General features: G+C 39.0%; 1 protein-coding gene across 1 annotated transcript in view; it reads left to right on the top strand.

Moving 5' to 3' along the window:
* FAM126A (family with sequence similarity 126 member A) overlaps positions 1 to 20747 on the top strand; it is a 111740-nt gene that overhangs the window by 73863 nt on the left and 17130 nt on the right. The gene's annotated exons all lie outside the window — the stretch shown is intronic.

Below are 20747 nucleotides of genomic sequence, written 5' to 3'. Positions count from 1 at the left end.
GCTTTTGGGGGTAAGTGATAAGACAATGACCTCATTCCTGGCTTTGTGCTTTATATGTCATAGGGCTGAGGAGTATGACAGGTCCACTCGTATTCATCCAAAGATGAAGATGAGCTCTGTGGGCCATGCACCAGTGGCGGATTATTTGTCATATCAGAAGCACAGGCAAATTTAGGTAACATCACTTTGTCCTTCTAACTTTAGAATCTTTATTGCCAGATGTGGTGAGTAGTAGTCCCGACTACTCTGGAGGTTCACTTGAGCCCGGGAATTTGAGACCAGCCCGGGCAATATAACGAGATTTTATCTCTTAAAAAGAAAAAAAAAAAAAAAAGAAGAAGAAGAAAGAGTCTATATCTTTGAGTACAGAGATCATATGCCCCTAGTACCTAGATAGGACTTTGTGCATGGTAGGTATCTAGACATTTAGTGAATACATGAGTTAGGTTGATGTTAGCTTTGGAAAAGAATCAAGGATAAAGTCTTCAGTGTTTTCTTTAACAGTACAATTTTAGAATTTTGTTTGTTGGCTTTAGGAAATCTCAGTGGCATTACATGAATTGCATTATAGCATGCACTTAGAAAAAAGAACCTATGGCTGGGCGCGGTGGCTCACACCTATAATCCCAGCACTTTGGAAGGCTGAGGTGGGTGGATCACCTGAAGTCGGGAGTTCAAGACCAATCCGACCAACATGGCGAAACCCCATCTCTACTAAAAATACAAAAATTAGCCGGGTGTGGTGGCGGGCACCTGTAGTCCCAGCTACTCAGGAGGCTGAGGCAGGAGAATTGCTTGAATCTGGGAGGCGGAGGCTGCAGTGAGCTGAGATCACGCCACTGTACTCCAGCCTGGGCAACAGAGTGAGACTCTATCTCAAAAAAACAAGCAAACAAACAAAAAAAAACAAAACGGAAAAAAGAACCTATTAGACCTTTGAAAAAATTCCTGGCTTGTAGTTGATTATATGTTTGGTTAATTCCATTTCATCTAAGAAACTAAGTAATTTAGGAAATGTGTTCTTAACTACTCTTAGAAGGGTATTTGTAGAGAACCAGAGTGGTGATTTTGTAAGCAGTATTTTGTCCTATGCAATATGCACTCTTCCAGTAACTCCAGTAGTCCACATAGTTGACTCACCTCCTACAACCTTTGTTAATATCAAGATAACTTTTATAATTGTAAAGAAAGATTTTTTACAAGCAATTGTAGTTATTTTATTATTTTCTTTATATTATTGTGATAGTAGTGACAGCTAATATGTGTAATTAAAATGATCATCTTATCCTCAAAATCATCCTATAAAGTGCATAGAATTCCCATTTTACAGAAGAGGAAACTGAAGCTCTCGATAGGGTAGAGGACTTGGCTAAGGTCACCTAGCTGCTGAGTGGCAAAACTAGGCCTTGAACACAGATCTTAGGACTCTCACTTTTATATCGCTTGGTAAAAGAAGGTACTAATTAAATCCTACCTAATGGAGATGTATTTAAAATTCACTCACCCCATCTGTCTTATAGGTGATAGTTGTAAGGTAAGATAAAATCAAAGTGTTCTAAAACTAAATCATAATACATTTTACAGAATTAGAGATAATTGTGTTTTAGTGGTCAAACAATGCTGGTTAGTGAAAGCATGGTAAAATGCAAATTAAAATAAGATTTCTTTCTTTTTTTTCCTGTCAGATTGATAAAGATGAAGAAGATTGATTCTAGTATTGACATTGGTATGGGGAAATCATTAGTCACTGAGATGATTAGCAGGACTGTAAATTGGTACAAATGAATTGGTGGGCAGTTCAACAGGATCTATCAGACTTTAAAGTGCACCTCATACCCTCTGAAACAGCAATCTTACTACTCTTCTATATTCTATTCTCTGTATTCTACTGAAAATGTAGCACAAATACATAAACATAAGCATGCAAGGTATTCATTGCAGCATTGCTTGTAATAGCAAAAACAAGCCAGCAAATCTAAATGTCTATTATTAGAGGAATAGATAAATTATGGTACATACATATAGTGGAATATGATGTAGCCATTAAAAAGAATGCAGATCTGTATGTGATGATTTAGACTGATTATATATTGTATGATCCCACTTGCTTTGTAAATGTGTGCAGTAGTTAAATATGAGTGTGTGTATGTGTATAATACACACTTATGTTTGCTAGTATGGGGGAGGAGAGCATTGTGTCTCCAAGTGTGGTCTAAAGACAGCCTGCATTAGGAAATTTTTTTTTAAATGGAGATTCCTGGGCTTTGTGCTAATTTCCCTGAATCAGAATCACTGTGAGTAAAACATGGAAACCTGTATTTCTAACAGGTTCCTCAGTTGATGGCTTATACAAATGTAAAATATAGTCTAGTAGCTGACAGCAATGAATTGGATATCTGGTAGTGGATTGTAGTTAGAAAGGGCAAACTTCTTGAAGAGATCTTGTATTTTAAATGAGGCCTACCTAAGATAAAGCCAGTTGATTAACATTATCAACATAGACCTGTTAATGAAGGTGAATTGGCCTGACATAGAAAAATGATTCTACCGTACAGGAGTACACACCAATTAAATGAGCAAGCCTTTTAAAAAATCCTTGTTGAACTTCCCAAATATCAGATGACCTGTTAATAAAGCACAATTAAATAATAGGACTTATTGTGGTAAGAGAAAGTACCACCTTCATTTGATTAACTGTGTGTCAGAACAAGAAAGTAAGATTATTGGTAGGGCTTTGGGATCTATGTTCAAATGGTTTAAGGTATGTCTGTCAAGGCAGGGAAATGATTGGGATTAGCAAAGTTGATAGTTCAGGATTAGTGGACACAGCAAGCAAGGGTCTTGAAGATTCCTGGTAAGTCAACTGTTGTTTAAGAAACAAGCTGTTTGCCCAAGTGAGCAGGGCTTCACCTGTAGGAATTGTTTTCAACCTTAGGAATTTCCTCGACAAACAACAACAAATAGGGGTTGTTCTTGTTTTTATTTGCTCTGTTTTATTTATAATCTTATCTTTTCTGGGCAAAGATTTCCTGGAATAAACAACTAAGTTATGTTGACATACATGGGCTACAGTCTTATCCAAGCTGTGCTGACACTGATAGATTCAGTTTGCTTTTGTTAGTTCTCTCTGTTCAAAGATTGTAAGTCAATATTATGTGTACAGCAATTGACAGGTCATAAGTACTGCATGCTAACTGCTTGTACCACTGGAGCCCCAACAATTGATGGATCTTTGGTGACTTTTTAGTGTTCTGCTGAAGATCTCAAAGATTTCTTTTGAAGCTTCTTGACCTCTATAACACTTGGTTCACACTTGTGAAGTGTTCTAATATAATCCATATCACACTGTGCTGTGGCTTGTCTTTCTTATATCTGTCTCCCTCACTAGAACACAGCCCTGTGGGAATATAATATAACTACTACGTAATGGTGAATAAAGATTTGTTTTACTAGATAGAATATAAATCAAATCCAGGAAATCAGTGACAGCATAGGAGAGACTGTTGCTTCTCTTCCATTCAATAGAAGTCTTTGAAACTCCTTTTATTCTCTAATATTCTTCATGGAGATGAAGATGAAGGTTGTAAAACTTTTGATTATTTTAAGCATGCCTGCATAAAAGTTTTTTGAGAAGTAAATTATGCATCACATTTCTCTTTAGTTAGAGTATGAATGGTGTGAAGAATTTTCTGGGCTAATGTTTGACATTTATTATTCACTCCTGTATATTTGTGGTGAGTATGAATGGCATCTGGACTAATCAGAAAACAATGTAGGAAAGGCCTAACTTCAACACTGTGAGTTCTCACTCCTTGTCTCACTTGCTTCCTTTTGTGGAAACTACAAGTATATTTAACTTTTGTATCCTCGATCCACTACTACCTACTGAGGCCTGTCGTGCATTTATTTTTAAACTTTTACTCTCTTCATTTAGCCAACATATTTCTACTACTGTGTTGCCTGCTGTGCTGTGTCATTTTCTACAAACATTTTCATCTCCAAATCCCTTGAAATGAAACCCTCTGGAAGAGCATCACCACTTTTTCTTCTTCTATTCTAATTCCCCTCTAGTTTCCCTTCTAGTTTAAGACTTTTGTTTCAATATTTATCCTTTCCTTAAGCCTTTTAATTCATTTATATCCACCAAGTTGAATTTGACGAGGCAAGATATGTTTGAAAGAAGGACAAACCAAACAAGCGAGCAAACCCATGAATACATGTACAACAGGAAATAATATACATTTCCCAGTTCCCTGAAGCGGGTAAAATTGAGACTGATTATACAAGCAGTATTGCACAGCATGCTGATACTAGCTCAACATAGTCTACAGTGTTTCAGCTTCACTCAGAGATAGTTCTGGAGGACAGTGAGGAAATGAACTTTTTCCAGTGAGAATAAATATGAGCACTATTTCTAGTCTGCTTTGCACTGAAAGTACAGATCACCATTTATACCTGGCCAGGTGACTGGAAACATGAACATAATAAGATTGGAGGATGAGTGATAAAAAATGGGAGCTAAACATATTGGACTTCTTAAAATAGGCTCAAAATGCAAGAATAATTGTTTCCTACAAACATATTAAACAAAGGCCCTATGGTGAAGGAGGTGCTAAATAATCAGATGGTCAGGATGACTTTGAGGATATCAGTAAATCTCTTTGGTATTCTAGCCCTTGTTCAACCAGTTTATGAGCAAAGCTGCTATACTGGAAGGATAGGGCTACACATGGACTTCAACAATAAAGGCCTCCTTTCATCATGGCTGTCTTTATTACTGCCCAGAGCCAAATTGGCCAGCAGCAGTGCCCATCCTAAGATATAACATCTGAGGGTGACCAGATAGCGGCAGATTGATTATATCAAATATTTTCTTTCATGAAGAGACAACTATTTGTCCTCATGGAATAGAGCCTTACTCTGAATCTGGGTTTAGGTTTGCCTTCCCTAAGCACCATGCTTCTGTGTGCAATACTAAGCTTCCTGTTCACCATTATGATTTTCCCCAAAATATTGCTTCTAAGAAACTTATTTTACAATGTAATAAGTGAGGTAGAGGTAGAATTACATTTTCAGTCATGGGAGACTAGGTAATTAACATCAAAATCTCCATTGGCAACTAGATAATCTAGCAAAAACTCTTTAAAACATGAAAATCTAGGCCAGGCGTGGTGGCTCATGCCTGTAATCCCAGCACTTTGGGAAGCCGAGGTGGGCGGATCACCCGAGGTCAGAAGTTCGAGACCAGCCTGGCCAACATGGTGAAAGCCTGTTTCTACTAAAAATACCAAAAAAAAAAAAAAAAAAAAAAAAAAAAAAAAAAGGTTGGGCATGGTAGCCCATGCTTGTAATCCCAGCTACTCAGGAGGCTGAGGCAGGAGAATCGCTTGAACCTGGGAAGCGGAGGTTGCAGTGAGCCGAGCACCACTGCACTCCAGCCTGGGCAACAGAGCAAGACTCTGTCTCTAAATAATTAAACATGAAAATCTAGAGAGGCAAGAATTGGCACAACTTCTTTCCGGAGGTATTGGCTGATTCTAGAAGAAGCATTTAAGGGGATAAGCCGTACTTCTTACTGCTCCAGGATATTAGGAGGACAAAAACTGAATACCAGTGCCTGCCAAGTCATAAAAGAGGGCTTAGGAAATTTCCATGCTTTGGGCTGGGTCCCAAAAAAGCTGCACCATAGGAGTAAGAGCGAATCGAAAGTGCATCAACTCTCCCTCATACACAGGGAATTCAGCACGGATTCAAACCATCCCAATTACTGAAATCAGACTAAAATAATCCCTTAAATGCTTGGTGATAAACAAATGCTCCATGAGGGAGGAAAAAAACCCATCGTAAGCCTCAAGTTCTACAATTTTTCAAATGCAGTCTTCACAAGAGAAAAGAAAAATAACCAGACACTTCTACAGCAGAGCAACACTCATTGAGAACAACAAGCAACTTTGGATAAAATTGCTTAAAACCTCTATTTGAAGCCATTGAAGAAATTTCAGCTAAACAGGACTCTAGAAGACAAAATACCAGAGAGAAGGTGTGCAGAGAAGAGTCAACATAACAGGCTGAGATGCTATCCTTAGCCCTGATTTTAAAGCTGAGCTTTGGCTAGCGTCTGGGAACTTTGATTACCAGAATGTTCCCACCATTCCCTAACTGATAAGGGGGTTTACTCTGTAAATTATATAAACAACATGGTTTATGCTGAATTCCTGCTTTCCTTCTAGGAGTCTGGAATTGTGATTCGTGCTAGGCAGAGGGTGCCTGTGTCACCAGCTTCCAATACAAACTTTGAGCAGTAAGACTCTTAAGGAGCATCCCTGGCAGACATTTCACACCTGTTGTCACGATTCAATACTGAAGTAATTAACCACATCCTGTGTGATTCCACAGGGAAAGGATTCTTGGAAGCTTGTGTCAGGCTTCCTCTAGACTTCACCCCATGTCCATTTCCCCTTTGCCGATTTTGCTTTGTAGTACTTTGCTCTAAAAAATCATAGCCATGAGTATGACTGTATGTTGAGCCTTGTGAGTGCTTCTGTTGAATCACTGAACCTGGGGTGCTGGCGTGGTCTTGGGGACTCCCAGTACAGAAGTATTTTAACGAGAGAAGTGAGCAGACATTCTGCAGCTACTTCTTCCTTTATGGAATTTGCCAAATCTTGGTAAAAGGCCCAAGAAGAGAGTTACTGCTAAGAATCAGAGAAGCAAACAAGTTATGGCAACCACACAGGACTGGAGAAACAAAAAGAATCAAGGCCTTTAAACCAACCAGCACTTGGGAGAGCAGAGATCCTAATAAGACAGGAAGTTCAGAGAAGTGAGCCTGACACTTTCCTTGTTTTTCTCTTGAGTATTTGCTGAATTCTTGGATTGCTCAGAGAGGGGGATGGTGGGGCGGGGGCGGGGGGGAAGCAGAAATTTACTGAAAGCCAGAAAAAAGATTTTTAGTTTTTTTTGCATCATGGCATTGAGAGATAAAAATGTTATTTCAGGATCCTTCAAGAGGGAAAGGCCCTAGTACATATCCCAGGATCTCATTTAAGAACTCTGTGGAGATACAAACAGGAGAATCAGAGTAAATTATACCTTATAAAAATCATAACTTAGCTTCAAGTCAGCTGAATGATTGATTGAATTAATGCGGTCGGCCTGCCACCACTCTTTATCTTCCTACCAGGAATATATCATCCAGACACTATAAAAATGTATCATATCTAATAGTTAACATTGTGTCAAAAATTACAAAGAATGTTAAAAATCTGAACTATGAGGGAAAGGCAATAAAAACATGCACAGATGACCCAGTTATTAGTATTATCAGAGACAGACTTAAAAAATAGCTTTGATTAATGAGTAAAGATGGAGAATTTCATGAGAATCAGAATCTAATTTAAAAATTCAAAATTCTAGAATTAATGCAAAACTTAATATATATGTATTTATGCATATTGAAGAATGGATTAATCAAAAGAGATTGTCAGACTGGATTTTTTTTTCAAAAGATCAAACTATATGGTGACTACAAGAGATATGCCTTGGATTCAAAGACACAAGACACCAATAAGTTTAAAATAAAAGGTTCCAAAGTGCTATACCATACAAACAGCAACCATCTAAGAGAGTCAGAATGGCTACACTAATATCAGACCATTAGACTTTAAATCAAACAAATAAAAAATGTTATTAGAGATCAAGAGAGAAATTTTATAATGATGAAAATGTCAACTATACAAAAATGTAACAATTATGAACATACATGCACCTAACCCCAAAATACATGAAGCAAAAATTAACAGAATCGAAGGGAGAAACAGACAATTTGGTAGCAGTTGGAGATTTCAAGATTTTACTTTCAGTAATGGATATAATATCTAGGTAGGAGATAAAGATTTATCCCAATAATTCAAGGTTGATGAATTAGCTTCCTAGAACTGTTGTAACAAAACTCCACAAACTGTATGACTTAATACAACAGAATTTATTCTCTCATGGTTCTGAAGGCTGTGTGAAATCAAGGTATCAGCAGGAAAATATCCCCTTTAAGGCTCTAAAAAATAACTTCTGGTGGCTCCTGGCAGGTCTTGGCTTATAGCTGCATCCCTCCAATGTCTACTTCTGTTGTCACAGGGCTTTCTTTCCTGTGTATTTTCATATGACCTTTTTATAAGAACACCAGTTATTGGATTTAGGGTTCACTGTAATCCATTATGACTCCAACTTAGCTAATTACATCTGCAAATATTCTATTTCCAAATAAGGTGAAATTCTGAGGTTTTAGGCCACCGTGTTTTGGGGGCTTATCATTCAATCCCATACAGTCGTCCCTATGGCTCCCCAAAATTCACATTTATCCCACATACGTTTACCCAATCTCAGTGTTCTCCGAAGTCTTAGCCATTCCAGCATCACTTATAAGTTCAAAATCTCATCTAAATATCATCAACTAAAAAAGTCCTAAATCTCATATCAAAATTAGGTATTAGTGAGAATCTGGGTATGGTTCATCCTGGGGAAAATTTCTCATCTGTGGACCTGGGAAACCAGAAAGTAAGGTATCTGCTTCCAAAATACAATGCTGGGACAAACATAAGACAGACATTTCTAATCAAAAAGGGAGAAATTTGAAGGAATAAAGGGGCCTCTGATACCCAACAGGTTTCCTGATTCCATTAAGATTCAAGGTCTAAGAATAATTCTCTGTGACTTGATGCTCCATCTTCTGGGCTGCAGCAATAATGACCCCATCTACTGCATCCATGACTCAGTCCTTGGAGTCAGCCTTCTTTCATTTTACCCCATCTTTACTCCTTTTAGTACAGGCTGGCAGTGTTCCTATTGGCACAAAATCCTCAAAAACCTATCTGTTTCCTATGCAGCTCATTCAAGCCATTAGACAAAGGGGTCTTCCATACATTTTTTTCTAGATAACTCCACCTCTATTTGTGGCTTCTGATAAGATGGTTGATTGTATCTGTAAGTCACATATCTCATCAATAAACTTTTGTCCAGCCACGCCTTTGGTGTTCTCTCCAGACCATATTTTCTCATCTTTTGCTATCTAGATAGGCTGATAATTTTTTTTCAGGCAGCAAGTGCTGGTTCCTTTCACGTAATAGTTCCCTTCTCAATTTATCTCACACCTCTTGCATTTTACTGTAAGAAACAAGGAGAAATAAGATCATATCTTCCACACTTTGCTTGCAAATGTCCTCCACTAAATCTCCAAGTTTATATCTCGCAATTTTTACTTTCCATCCAAAACTACAGCACAATTCAGCCAACTCTATTGCCACTTTATAACAGTAATCACCTTTCCTCCAGTTTTTCAATCATATATTTCAATTCCTTCTGACCTCACCAGAAACAGCTTCAATGTTCACATTTTTACCATCAATCTAATCATGATGACATATGTGTTATCTAAATGATAGAAGCTCTACTATTCTCTTCTTTTCCTTCTGAGCCCTCACCAAAATCACTTTTAATGCCCATATTTCCACCAGCAAACTTTTTAAAGCAATTTAGGTTTTGTATCATGTATGTCAAAATTATTTCAGCCTCTACCCATTAACCAATTCCAAAGTCACTTCCACAGTTTCAGATATTTGTTATGGCAGCACCCCATGCCCTGGTACCAAAATCTATATTAGTTTCCTATTGCTACTGTAACAAATTACCTCAAACTATGTGGCTTAAAACAACAGAAATTTATTCTCTCACAGTTCTGGAGGCTAAAAGCCTGAATTCAAGGCCTGTGCTCCCTTTGAAGAGTCTAGAAGTCTCACCACTTCTAGTGGTGACAGGCTGTTGTTTTATTTTATTTTTTTTGGCATTCCTTGTCTTCTAGCTGCCTCATTCCATTCTCTGTCTCTGTCATTACATGGCCTTCTTTCCTGTGTGTCTTCATGTGGCCTTAAAAGGGTACTAGTCATTGGATTTGGGGCTTATCTTAATCCTATATGACTTCATCCTAATTTCATTTGCAGAGACACTATTTCCAAGTAAGATTATATTCTGAGATTCAGTCTTTCACATTATGATGCAAACTGTGGGTTTATCTCACATGTTCTTTATCAGATTGAGGAAGTTGCTTGATATTTGTAGTTTGTTGAATGTTTTAAAAATCATCATGAATGAATGATGAATTTGTCAAATGTTTTCTCTGTAAGTATTGAGATGAACATGTAGTTTTTGTCATTTATTCTATTAATGTGGGGTAGTACATTAATTTATTTTTTGAATGATAAACCAACCTTGCATTCCTGGAGTGAAGCCCACTTGGTAATGGTGTAAAATTCTTTACACCATAAAAGTTCTTTTTATGTTTCTTTGATTATTTGATTTGCTAGTATTTTGTTGAGGAGTTTTACATCTCTACTCATGAGGAATATTACTCTGTATTTTTATTTTCTTATGATGTTTTTTCTGGCCTTGTGTCAGGGTAATAGTGGCTTCCAATAATGAGTTCCCCCCGCTTTTATTTTTTGGAAGAAATTGTGGAGTATTGGTATGAATTATTCTTTAAATGTTTGGCAGAATTCACCAGGGAAACCACTAGGCCTCCAATCACAGTATTTTCTTTGTGTAAAGTTTTTTGATTACTAGTTTATCTCTTTACTTTTATAGGTCTGTTCTGATTTTCTATTTCTTCTTCTTCTTCTTCTTCTTTTTTTTTTTTTTTTTTTTTTTTTTGAGACAGAGTCTGGCTCTGTCACCCAGGTTAGAGTACAGTGGCATGATCTCTGCTCATTGCAACTTTCACCCCCTGGGTTCAAGCAGTTCTCATGCCTCAGCCTCCCAAGTAGCTGGGATTACAGGCGTGCACCACCACACTGGCTAATTTATGGGGTTTTTTTTGTTGTTGTTATTTTCTTTTCATTAAAGTCAAGATTTTACCATGTTGGCCAGGCTGATCTTGAACTCCTGACCTCAAGTGATCCGCCTGCCTGGGCCTCCCAAAGTGCTGTGATTATGGGCATGAGCCACCATACTTGGCCTTCTATTTCTTTTTAAATCATTTTTGGTAGTTTGTACCTTCTAGTAACTTGTCCATTTCATCTAGGTTATCCAATGTTTTGGCATACAGTTGTTTATAGTATTTCCATGTAATCATTTTATTTGATTCCTAAATTTCCTTTATTTGGTAAGGCCAGTTGTAATGCCCCCTATTTTACTTCTAATTTGTGCAACCTAAGTCTTATCTTAATCTTTTTCAGTTTAGCTAAAGGTTTGTCAATTTTACTGATTTTTTTGAAACATAAACTTCTTTTTATTTTCTCTCTTGTTTTTCTTTTTGCTGTTTCTTTAATTTCTGCTCTAATTCTTACTATTTCCTTCCTCTTGCTTTGAGTTTGGTTCTCGTCTTTTTACAGTGTACTTAATATGGAAGATTAGGTTATTGATTTGAGATATTTCTTCTTTTTTAACATAGGAAGTTACATCTATAAATTTCCCTCTAAGTACTGCTTTAGCTATGTCCAACAAGTTTGGGTATGTTGTATTTTCATTTTCATTCATCTAAAAGTATGAATTTACTTGTGCTTTTTTCTTTGACCCATTGGTTATTTAGCAGTATGTTGTTTTATTTCTACATATTTGTGAATTTCCCACATTTCTTTCTGATATTAATTTCTATTTTTATTCCTGTGGTTGGAGAGGATACTTTGTGTTATGTATGTGCTTTTAAGTTTATTGAGACCTGTTTTATGACCTGACATATGATCTATTCCTGAGATTGTTTCATGTGTACTTAAGTATGTGTATTTTGTTGTTGTTGGGTGAAGTGTTCTACCAATGTGTGTTAGGTCAAATTTGTGTGTAGTGCTCTTTAAGTATTTGGTTTTCTTGTTGATCTTCTGCATAGTTGTTCTATCTATGATTGAAAGTGGAGTATTTAAGTATCTCATTATCACTAAATTGTGTATTTCTTCATTCAATTCTCTCATTTTTTTACTTCATATGTTGTGGGGCTCTGTTTTTAGGTGTATATATATTTCTAATTGTTATAGCTTCCTGACGGGTTGACAATTTTATCATTATAAGATGTCCCTATTTATTTCTAGTGCTTTTTTTGTTTTAAAATCTATTTTGTCTGATATTAGTATAGCCACTGTAGTTTTTTTTTGTTTGCTGTTTGCATGACGTATCTTTTCCCATACTTTTACTTTCAACATATTTCTGTCTTTGAATCTAAAGTGTGTATTCTGTAGACAACATATACAGGTGGTCCCGGACTTACAATGGTTCAACTTACGACTTTTTAACTTTATGATGGTGTGATGGTGATATGAATTCGGTAGAAATCATACTTTGAACTTTGATCTTTTCTTGGGCTAGCAATATACCATACAATACTCTCTTGTGATGCCAGGCAGTGGCAGTAAGCTGCAGCTCCCTGTCAGCCATGCTAACATAAGTGGTCTGAGCATGTTCAAGGTGGGCTTAGCTAAGCTATGATATAGTAGGCTGGATGTATTAAATGCATTTTTGACTTATAATATTTTCAGCTTGTGATGAGTTTATCAGGACATAATCCTATTGTAAATTGAGAGCATCTATAGTTGGATCTTGCCTTTTATCAAATACGACAATCCCTGTCTTTCAATTGGATCTTTTAATCATTCACATTTAATGTTATTCATAAAGTTAGATTATGTTTGCCATTTGACCTTTTGTTTTCCATATGTCTCATGTCTTTTTTGTTCCTCTATTTTTCCTTTACTAATTTCTTTTGCATTAACTGAATATTGTCTAGAGTAGTATTTTCAAACTCATTTAATGATTTTTTTCACTGTAGGCTTTTGAGTTTTTCTTACTGTTTGCTCTAGAGCTTTCCTATACATATTAACCTATCAGAATCAGCTTCAGATTTATGTTACAGTTGACCCTTGAGCAATGTGGATTTGAACTGTGTGGATCTCCTTGTACATGGATTTTTTTCAACCAAACTTGGCTTGAAGGTTTGTCAATTGAATGTGAAACCTGTGTATATGAAGGGCTTACTTTTTGTATATGCAGGTTCTGCAAGGCTGACAGAATTTTTAAAACTCATATTTTTAAAAATATGAATTTATACTGATATTATTTTTACCCATAATCCTCACTATGTGAGTTCTATGGGATACATGGGTGTGGGGAGCAGTGTGGAGCCAATCCCCTGTGTATACCAAGGGACAGCAGTAACTTAATTCCAGTGAGATATAGAAATGTTACTCCACTTCCTCTTTCCCTTTTTTTGGTGCTACTGTTGTTATACATACCAAATATTTATATTCTACAAACCCAAGAATACATTGTTACAATTATTACTTTATGTAATTTTGTGTCTTTTTCCATTAAAGATGGAAAAAGAATGAGGAGAAAGTATATATTTATAGTGTTTGCTGTATTTAACTTCTTCTTTACCTTGATACTTTTTATTTGTTCTTGTGTGTTTGAGTTACCATTTGGTGTTATTTTCCTAGTCCAAAAATTGCCCCAAGCTACTGCCTTTATTCTGTTTTTGCAAAGTATTCATTTATATGTTTTAGGCCCAAGAATACATACATATGTACTTGCAAACATATATACATACATACACATAGTTTTATATACTTGCTTTGTAAATCAGCCAAGAGAAATGTGTTACCTCATTTTTGCATTGCTATAAAAATACCTGAGGCTGGTTAATTTTAGACAAGAGGTTTAATTGGCTCACAGTTCTCCAGGCTGTACAGGAAGCATGGTGCCAGCATCTGTTTCTGGCGATGCCTTAGGAAGCTTACAATCATGGCAGAAGGGAAACGGGGAGATAGTGCATCACATGGCAAGAGAGGGAGCAAGAGAGAAATGGGGAGATCCACATACTTTTAAGCAACCAGATCTCACATGAACTAGCTGAGCAAGAACTCATTACCAAGGGGATGGTGCTAAGTCATGCATGAGGGATCCACCCTCATGATCTAGGCACCTCTCACCAGGCCCCACCTCCAGCATTGAGAATCACATTTCAACACGAGATTTGTAGGGGACACACATTCAAACCATAACAAGAAGAAAAAAGAAGAACTATGCATTTATACTGGTATATATTTTTACCTTTACCCATACTTTTTGTTTTTTCATGTGGATTCACACTTCCATTTGAGTTTACTTGCTTTCAGACTGAAGAACTTCCTTTGGTCTTTTCTGTAAAATATCTCTGCAAGCAATGACTTTTTTTTTCAGTTTTGTTTATTTGAGAATGTCTTTATTTCATCTTCATTTTTAAAAGATGTTTTTGCTAGACATAAGATTCATGGTTGACTGTTTTTCCTTTCAGCATTTTGCATATGTTATTCTATTGCCTCTGTCTTTCATTGTTTCTGCTGAGAAGTCAAATACTAACTTTATTTGGGATCTCTTATATGTGATAAGATGTTTTTCTTTTCTGCTTTCAAGATTTTTTTTTTCTTTTGTTCTTTTTATTTATTTATTTATTTATTTTTAAAATACAGGGTCTCACTCTGTCACTCAGGCTGGAGTGCAGTGGCACAATCATAGCACACTGCAGCCTTGAAGAGATCCTCCCACCTCAACCTCTCAAGTAGCTGGGACTACAGGTATATGCCACCATGCCCAACTAGCTTAAAACATTTTTTTGTAGAGACAGGGTCTACAAAAAAATCACACCATCCTATGTTGCCAGGGCTACTGTCGAACTGCTGGGTTCAAGCTATCCTCCCTCCTTTGCCTTCACAAAGTGCTGGGATTACAGGCGTGAACCACTGTGCCTGGCCTAAGATTTCCTTTTTATCTTTGTTTTCAGAATTGTTACTCTCATGTGTCTGAATTTGTATCTCTTTTCATCTATTTTCCTTGGAGTTCACTGAGCTCAGATATGTAGATTAATGTTTTCTTAACATATTTAGAACATTTTATGCTGTCATTTCTTCAAATAGTTTTTTTTTCTGTTTTCTTCTTTTTCCTTCTTCTGACATTCTCCTTATGTGTATGTTGGTGCACTTAAAAGTGTCCCATATTTCTCTGAGACTCTTTTAATTTTTCTTCATTCTATTTTTCTCTCTGTTCTTCAAGTTTGTTGATTGTTCTGACACTTTAAATCTAGTTTAGTTGAGCCCCTCTATTAAATTTTCATTTCCGTTATTCTACTTTTCAATTCCAGTATTTCCGTTAGTTTTTTTTTTTTTTAAATAATTCATATCTCTTAATTGATACTCTCTACTTGATGGGACATTGTCATCATAACTTCCTTTACTAATTTTGTTTTTTTGAGACAGAATCTTGCTCTGTTGCCCAGGCTGGAGTACAGTGATGTCATCTTGGCTCACTACAACCTCTGCCTCCTGGGTTCAAGCAATTCTCCTGCCTCAGCCTCCTGAGAAGCTGGGATTACAGGCATGCACCACCACGCCCAGGTAATTTTTGTGTTTTTAGTAGAGACAGGGTTTCGCCATGCTGGCCAGGCTGGTCTCAAACTCCCAACCTCAGGTGATCCCCCCGCCTTGACCTCCCAAAGTGCTGGGATTGTAAGTGTGAGCCACTGCGCCCGGCCTCAACTTCCTTTACTTTTTAATGCATCATTTACTTGAGTTCTTTGTACATATGTGATGGCTACTTTGAAGCCTTTGTCTATTAAATCTGAAATCCAGCCCCTCTCACGTGCAATTTTTTTTTGTTCCTGTATATGTCTCACACTTTTCTGTTTCTTTGCATGTCTCACAATTTTTTATGAAAATTGGACATTTTAGGTAATAAATTATTGAGACTATGGATACCAATTTTCCTCTCCCTCTCTGGGGCTTGTTTTTGTTACTTGCTTGAGTGTGTTTTTGTGACTTGGCTAGACTATTTTAATGAAACCTGTTGTCTCCTTGTCATGCACGTCCATGTGAAGAGACCACCAAACAAGTTTTGTTTGAGCAGTAAAGCTTTTTAATCACCTGGGTGCAGGTGGGCTGAGTCCGAAAAGAGAGTCAGCAAAGGGAGTTAGGGGTGGGGCAGTTTTATAGGATTTGGGTAGGTAGTGGAAAATTACAGTCAAACGGGGTTGTTTTCTTGTCAGCAGGGCAGGGGTCACAAGGTGCTCTGTGGGGAGCTACGGACCCTTATTGTCCAGGAGAAGGAATGTCACAAGGTAATGTCATCAGTTAAGGCAGGAACTGGCCATTTTCACTTCTTTTGTGATTCTCCAGTTGCTTCAGGCCATCTGGATGTATAAGTGCAGGCTTGGGCTCAGAGGCCTGACATTCCTGTCTTCTTATATTTATAAGAAAAATAAAATAGTGTTAAAGTGTTGGGGTGGTGAAAGTTTTTGGGAGTGGTATGGAGAGATAATGGGCCATGTTTCCCAGGGCTGCTTCAAGTGGGATTAGGGGTGGTGTGGGAAACTAGAATGGGAGAGATTAAGCTGAAGGAAGATTTTGTGGTAAGGGGTGATATTGTGGGGTTGTTAGAAGGAGCATTTGTCATATAGAATGGTAGGTGATGGCCTGGATATGGTTTTGTATAAATTGAGAAGCTAAATGGAAGACCCAGGGTCTGAATAAGAGAGGGAGAAAAATCAGGTATTGAAGGACTAAGAATTGGGAGGACCCAGGACATCCAATCAGAGTGTCTAAGGGGGGTTCGGTGTGATTATTTGCTTGGTTGGTGAGTTTTTGGGCTCTATCCTTGAGTTTTTTTATATAGTCATATGCCAGGCCAGATTGATTTAGGTAAAAACAACACTCTTCATTTAAAAATATACAGAGTCCTCTTTTTTTAGCAGTAAGTCGAGGCCTCAGCGATTTTGGAGGAAAGAGAAATGCAAAGGCAGCAATTGTTTGTTAAAGAAGGATTAGAAATGGCTAGGAGAGAGTGAGATTGATAGTGTGGTGGAGATAGCTGGGGAGAGGTAGAGGGTGGCATAAGAACGGGAACGAGAATAAGAGTGAGTATAAAAGTAAAGAATAGGACTTCATCAGGGTGAAAGTGTTGGAGGGTACCTTGCCACTGCAGATCTTTTATCCACTTTAAGAGAGACTTAAGGGTGGCAGTTTGAGGTAAAACCAGGAGCCACTGAATACCAAGAGCCTGAGAAACTGCTTGGGTGATTTGACTAATAAAGGCCAGTCTGTTATCAGACTGTATTATGGAGGTGGGAAGGCCAAACTGAGGAATTATGTCTGACAGAAGGGAAGAAATGACCACAGTGCCCTTTTCAGATCCTGTGGGAAAGGCCTCTACCCATTTAGTGAAAGTGTCTACCCAGACTAAGAGGTATTTTAGTTTCCTGACTTGCGGCATTGTGAATAAAGTCAATTTGCCAGTCCTGGGCGGGGCAAATCCCCGAGTTTGATGTGTAGGGAAGAGAGGGTGTCTGAACAATCCCTGAGGAGTAGTAGAATAGCAGATGGAGCACTGAGAAGTGATTTCCTTGAGGATAGATTTCCACAATGGAAAGGAAATGAGAGGTTCTAAGAGGCGGGCTAGTGGCTTATAATTTGCATGGAAGAGGTTATGAAATGACAACAGAATAGAATGGGCCTGCGAGGCTGGAAGGAGATATTTTCCTTGGTTTAAGAACCATTTGCCTTGTGTGGGAAGAGATTGAAGTAGGTGAAAGTTTCAGTGAGGGAGTTAGGTGGGAGTGACTGATGAGAAGGAGAAAACTGCCATGAGGGACATAAGCTGGAACACTAGCTGCTTCTTTAGCCACCTTATAAGCATAAGCATTACCCTGAGCAATGGGATCTGATGCCTTTTGATGGCCCTTGCAGTGAATGACTCCAGCTTCCTTGGGAAGTAAAGCGACCTTGAGAAGAGTTTTTATTAAAGAGGCATTAATGATGGAGGACCCTTGTGTAGTGAGGAAACCTCTTTCAGCCCATATAACAGCATGGTGGTGCAGGACATGGAAGGCATATTTAGAGTCAGTATAAATATTGATGCATAGTCCTTTCGCAAGAGTGAGGGCCTGAGTTAAGGCAATGAGGTCGGCTTGCTGAGAGGTAGTGGAGGGGGGCAGAATGGTAGCCTCCAGGATAGATGTGGAAGATACTATAGCATAGCCTGCCTTTGCTGGTGAGTGGCTATTAGGCCTGGTAGAACTGCCATCAATAAACCAAGTGTGATCAGGGTGAGTAACGGGAAAGAAGGAAATATGGGGAAATGAAGTGAATGTCAGGTGGATCAGAGAGATACAGTCATGTGGGCCAGATGTGGTATCAGGAATAATGTGGGGGCCAGCCTAAAACAGTAAGGTCAAGTTGTTTGTACAGAAAGGCTACAGGGCGCGGTCCCAGCTCTTGTGTAAGAATTTTGACCCCACAGCCCTGTACTTTGCCTGTGGGTCAGCTAGGTTTATCTAGAACAGAATGGATTGTGGAGGGAGGTATTGAGGATAGGAGAGTATATGGGTTTGGCACCACGGGTGGATAGGCAAGACAATTTGGTTGATAAGGCACAGATCCTGAACTAACCTATAAGACTTGTCTAGTTTTTGGACAGGTAAAATGGAGGAATTGTAAGGAGAGTTTATAGGCTTTAAAAGGCCATGCTATAACAGGCAAGTGATAACAGGCTTTAATCCTTTTAAAGTGTGCTGTGGGATGGGATATTGGCATTGAGTGGTGTAAGGGTGATTGGGTTTTAATGGGATGCTAAGGGGTGCATGATCGGTCACCAAGGAAGGAGTAGAGGTGTCCCATACTTGTGGATTAAGGTGAGGAGATACAAGGGGAGGATTTGAAGGAGGCTTTGAACTGGGGAAAAGGGCAGCAATGAGGTGTGGCTGTAGCCTAGGAATAGTCAGGGAAGCAGATAATTTAGTTAAAATGTCTTGACCTAATAAGGGAGCTGGGCAGGTGGGGATAACTAAAAAGCAGTGCATAAAAGAATGTTGTCCAAGTTGGCACCAGAGTGGGGGAGTTTTAAGAGGTTTAGAAGCCTGGCCTTCAATACCCACAACAGTTACGGAGGCAAAGGAAACAGGTCCTTGAAAATAAGGTAATGTGGAGTGGGTAGCCTCCATGTTAAGAAGGGGACAGACTGACACTCCACTGTAAGATTTATCCAAAGCTTCTGTGATGGTCCAGGAGGCTTCTGAGGCGATCAGGCAGTGTCAATCTTAAGCCGCTAAGCTGAGAAGATCTGGGAAGGAGTCAATCAGAGAGCCTTGGGCCGGAGTTCCAGGGATTCTGGGAGTGGCTGCCAGGCGAGATGGACAGTCTGATTTCCAGTGGGGTCCCGCAGAGTTGGGATGTGACTCAGGAGGAATCCTGGGCTGTAGGCATTCCTTGGCCCAGTGGCCAGATTTCCAGCACTGGAAGCAAGATCCTGGGGGAGGAGGTCCTGAAGGAATGCCTGACTGCTATGGCTTAGGCGTGTTGAAGTTCTTGTGTGCTGGAGATGTGGCTGGGGTTTCTCTCACAGCAGAGGCAAATAATTGCAACTCTTCTCTATTATTGTACACCTTGAAGCCGAGGTTAATTAAGTCCTGTTGTGGGGTTTGAGGGCCAGAATCTAATTTTTGGAGCTTTTTGTAATGCTGGGAGTGGATTGGACAATAAAATGTATATTGAGAATAAGACGGCCTTCTGACGCCTCTGGGTCTAGGGTGGTAAAGCGTCTAAGGGTTGTTGCCAAATGGGCCATGAACTGGGCTGGGTTTTTATACTTGATGAAAAAGAGCCTAAACGCTAACTGATTTGGGAGAGGTAGGATAAAGAAAAAGGAGCATTAGCCTTGGCTATGCCTTCAGCTCCAGCCACCTCTTTAAGAGGAAATTGTTGGGCAGGTGGGGGAGGGCTAGTCACTTAGCCCGGAATGAAACTGTAAGCCAGACCAGGTATGAGGAGGGGAGGTGATAAAAAGATTATAGAGTCGGGGAGCAGAGGCTGAGGAAGAATTGATACCTGGCTTGGCCTGCCGAGGAGCAGCCTGGGGAGGAGGGGAGAGGTCAGATGGGTCTGTAAAAAAGGAGGATTCAAAGGACTCAGAGCTTGGGGTGGAGACTAAGGAACAGGAGAGAAAGAAGAAAGATTTGGGATGAGTCGCATTGGGAGCAGAGACGAGGGAGGGACCAATGTGTAAAAGAATGCCTGGACGTCAGGCACCTCAGATCATTTGCCCATTTTTTGACAAAAATCATCCAGGTCTTGTAAGAAGGAGAAATCAAAAGTGCCATTTTCTTGCTATTTAGAACCATTATCGAGTTTGTATTGGGGCCAAGCGAGTGTTGCAGAAAAAAAAAAAAAAAAAGATGCTTAGGTTTTAGGTCAGGCGAGAGTTGAAGAGATTTTGTGTTTGAGAACACAGGCTAAGGGAGAAGAAGGGGGAATAGAGGGTGGAAGGTTTCCCATTGTGAAGGAGGCAAGCCCAGAAAAAAGAGAGGGTAGAGACACGGAGAAGGGGGGTGGTGGGCAGCCAAAGCAGGCGTCCCCGCAATTGACTTGCCACCAAGGAAATGTAGGTGAATGACCAAGGCAGGTGTCCCTGTGGTGATTAGACACCAGTAGAGTGTGGGTGAATAACCAGGCAGGCGTCTCCATAGTGATTAAACACCAAGGGAAGACTGTCTTCCCGAGTCCATGACCGGCTATGGAGTTTTGGGTCCACAGATAAAATGTGTCTCCTTTGTCTCTACTAGAGAGGAAAAAGAACTGGAATTGGAAGGACAGGGAGATTGAAGGGTAGCAAGAGAGGGAGATCGAAGGGTAGCGAGAGAGGCTGGAGAAGAGAGGGAAAAGACTATTTACCCAATTTGAAATTGGTGAGATATT

This window comes from Papio anubis, chromosome 4 (assembly GCF_008728515.1).
Source record: "Papio anubis isolate 15944 chromosome 4, Panubis1.0, whole genome shotgun sequence".
Classification (NCBI taxonomy): domain Eukaryota; kingdom Metazoa; phylum Chordata; class Mammalia; order Primates; family Cercopithecidae; genus Papio; species Papio anubis.
The sequence above is the reverse complement of the archived record's forward strand: the minus strand, read 5'-3'. Positions and strand labels throughout refer to the sequence as shown.